This window comes from Octopus bimaculoides, chromosome 19 (assembly GCF_001194135.2).
Source record: "Octopus bimaculoides isolate UCB-OBI-ISO-001 chromosome 19, ASM119413v2, whole genome shotgun sequence".
NCBI lineage: Eukaryota > Metazoa > Mollusca > Cephalopoda > Octopoda > Octopodidae > Octopus > Octopus bimaculoides.
The window spans coordinates 53,414,849-53,418,039 of record NC_068999.1 but is presented as its reverse complement, the minus strand read 5'-3'; the positions used below and the strand labels follow the sequence as shown (position 1 = coordinate 53,418,039).

General features: G+C 36.4%; 1 protein-coding gene across 4 annotated transcripts in view; it reads left to right on the top strand.

The window, feature by feature from the left end:
- Positions 1-3,191, top strand: part of LOC106875426 (WD repeat-containing protein 53) — an 8,697-nt gene that overhangs the window by 1,613 nt on the left and 3,893 nt on the right. For 2 of the 4 annotated variants that reach the window (XM_014923570.2, XM_014923572.2), the window contains exon 1: positions 659-923. The exons of 1 other annotated variant lie outside the window; for it this stretch is intronic. The gene's annotated coding sequence lies outside the window, so the exon portion shown is untranslated. Of the gene's footprint in view, positions 1-658; positions 924-945; positions 1,110-3,191 lie in introns of those variants that run through there. One more of the 4 variants, XM_014923571.2, reaches the window with a different exon arrangement.

Sequence of the window (3,191 nt, the reverse complement as noted above, 5' to 3'; positions counted from 1 at the left end):
ACCATTGGTCACTCTATGACCGCCCATATAATTAACTCCCAGCAAATACATTATTGCTCTAACTTTTAGAGTGCGTCTTTTTTGGATATATGATCCACTGATGTTATATATATATATATATATATATATATATATACACACACACAACTGAATAACTGAATGTGTTAACTATTGACGTAAGCACATACGACAAACTGAAGTTCATTACGCTGAAAATTTAATGAAAATCAGAAGTGGAATAGGGGCAAATAGAAATACTAATGAAGTGAGGAGCAGAGAACATTAGTGCAATGACTGTTATTGTCTTATTCATTGCCATACATACAGAAGACAACTCCACATGTTTCGGTTTTATTTGACCTCATCAGCTATGTGGCTTTCATTGTCCTTCCGGAAGTAGTAATACAGGAATTACTAATCTGAATTACCGTAATGCAACTCGAATAGGTATGGAAAACTGGCATATTTAGAGAAAGCAATCACGAAGATTAATTACTGAGAGATGTTAGCTCTATGGAAAAAAAAAATCATTTTTTAATACAGAATATTAATGATCCAGTTAGAAATACCAATGCAGTGAAGAAGAGAACAAGCCCAGAATTGTCTCCCGTATTTGTCGCAATCGCCTCACTCCACGTATTTCAAGTACTTTCACTCTTATATAACTATTGTTAACTAAATCAACCACGAAAATAAAGCTCACGCTGGGCGTGGTGATATAACGTAACTCTAAACACCTACACTCTTTTTCTTTTTTACTCTCTCTATTTCCCTTCTCTCTTTCTCTCACATGCATCTCATTTCTCTTCTTTCTAATTTGCTTTCTTCGTCATCAAAATGTGCGTATTAAGTCACGTAGAGATGGCGGCGACGAAGCAGGAGTATTCCGTATTCTAAATTTCACTTCTTATTAACAAAAACACGTGTGTATTATTTTTTTAATCATTTCTTTTTTTGCCATATTTACTCTGTGGCAGTGGAGTAGAGTGTAGTATTGTAATTAGCTAATTATGAATCGAAGCCAATTAAGAAATCGTTTCTGATTGACAGTGCGCTCTCATGCCAATCGGTTACTGATAAACAGAATAATTCCATTTATAATTTTTAAGGTATTGTCCACTGAAATATTTTATGTATTGCAATTATTTGTCCGACTTCATGTTAATTTAACTGTACTCTCTTCCTCCCTCTCTCTATCTTTCGAAGTATCTATTTATTTGTCTGTTTATGTATATTCGTCCATCTATCTATCTGCCTATCAGTGAAACCCGTGAGTTTGGATAAGTCAGTACGCTGTGGTGAGAAAAGGAAGAAGACTAATTTCACTGTCTACCTTTTAACTACACAAACTATCATCAGTTTCCCCGTGCTTTTTGAGAGTGTCGGTCTATATCCCTATGTTTGTCCATCTATCTTAATATTTAATCTATGGCAATGTTTCGCTGATGGCCTAAATTTTCGGCAATTTACGTAAAGAGTTTTTATCTATTTACTTTCATTTTCATGCCCTGTTGAAGGCGACATTTGCTAAGAAATCGGTGAGGACTAAAATGGATAAAATGTTCGCATACGGGCGTTTGAATTTACGCACAACCTCACTGGGTAAATAGACCCCATAATTAAACCACATGGTTTTGCTTACGCAGTGATGCAATGTACATACGCATATGAACTCTTTTACTCTTTTACTCGTTTCAGTCTTTTGACTGTGGCCATGCTGGAGCACCGCCTTTAGTCGAGCAAATCGACCCCAGGACTTATTCTTTAGAAGCCTAGTATTTATTCTGTCGGTCTCTTTTGCCGAACCGCTAAGTTACGGGGACATAAACACACCAGCATCGGTTGTCAAGCGATGTTGGGGGGACAAACACAGACACACAAACACATACACATATACATATATATATACATATCTACTACAGGCTTCTTTCAGTTTCCGTCTACCAAATCCACTCACAAGGCTTTGGTCGGCCCGAGGCTATAGTAGAAGGCACTTGCCCAAGATGCCACGCAGTGGGACTGAACCCGGGACCATCTTTCTATTTATCCAGTTCTTTCCCAAGCAAAAATTCATCTTCCCTAGCACCATAACTCTGTAAAGGAAAAGACATAAACAAGTACCTTTCTGTCTCTCTGCTTATCTCTCTCTCTGCTTCTCTCTCTCTCTCTCCATCCATGCATGCATGCAGACTGCTGATAGATTTAACACGTCATTCTACCACACAACCATGTCCACACCTCTGTATACTTTTATTGCTGTGCGACATTTTATCTACTCAAAACAAATTCATGCACAGGAACTTCTTGGACTCTTGGAATGTATGCACAGACTAAGTGGTATTACTTGGTCAAGAGTTGACTTCCACCATATTGTGGGTATGTGTTTGTGTGTACCCTTATCTGGATATAATATGATGGTTATACATGAGCATCATTGTCACACAAGCGAAGTTGATTGTGTCCAGTCTTCCGTGAAAAACTTGTCTAGCTATGGGAAAACATTACCTTGCTTGGAAACAGGTTAGCATTGGTGACAAGGTGGACATCTGGCCACAGAAAAATCTGCCTCAACAAATTCTCTCTGACCCATGGAAGCATGGAAAAGTGGATGTATTTTTTATTTTATTCCAAAGGTCTTTGAAAGTGCTGAGTAAATATAAATAAAACGTGCAAATATATCCTATCACTCAACTGGTGACAAGTGACTTTATGAAATATCAATATTTGCACCTATATGCACCTATTTGCACCTATATGAATATCAATATTTGCACCTATATGCATGCACATACATACTATATTGTGTCAATTTGTATGCAATGCCTAATAGCACAAATTCTCTGTATGTTGTATATATATATATATATATATATATATATATATATAGGGTTTTGTATATGTATTTATCTGGATCTTTTTCTTTAATTGTACCCCACACATTATAACTATAAGGATTGTGGATCTAGTTCAAAACGGGGGCACCAGTTTTCGTTTATGTTTTATGTAGTGTTTTTGGTACCGAAAGACTTTCAAACTTCGTATACTTATCTATTTTGTGTTATAGAACAGAAAAAAATTTTTGTATTCGAAGTTATTTCATGTAAAAAATTGTCTTATTTCGATAATTTCAACCAATCACTGACAAGTATTCAGCTGTTTACAGTTACTCCTTTGGCAGTTTAAGCGGTGTA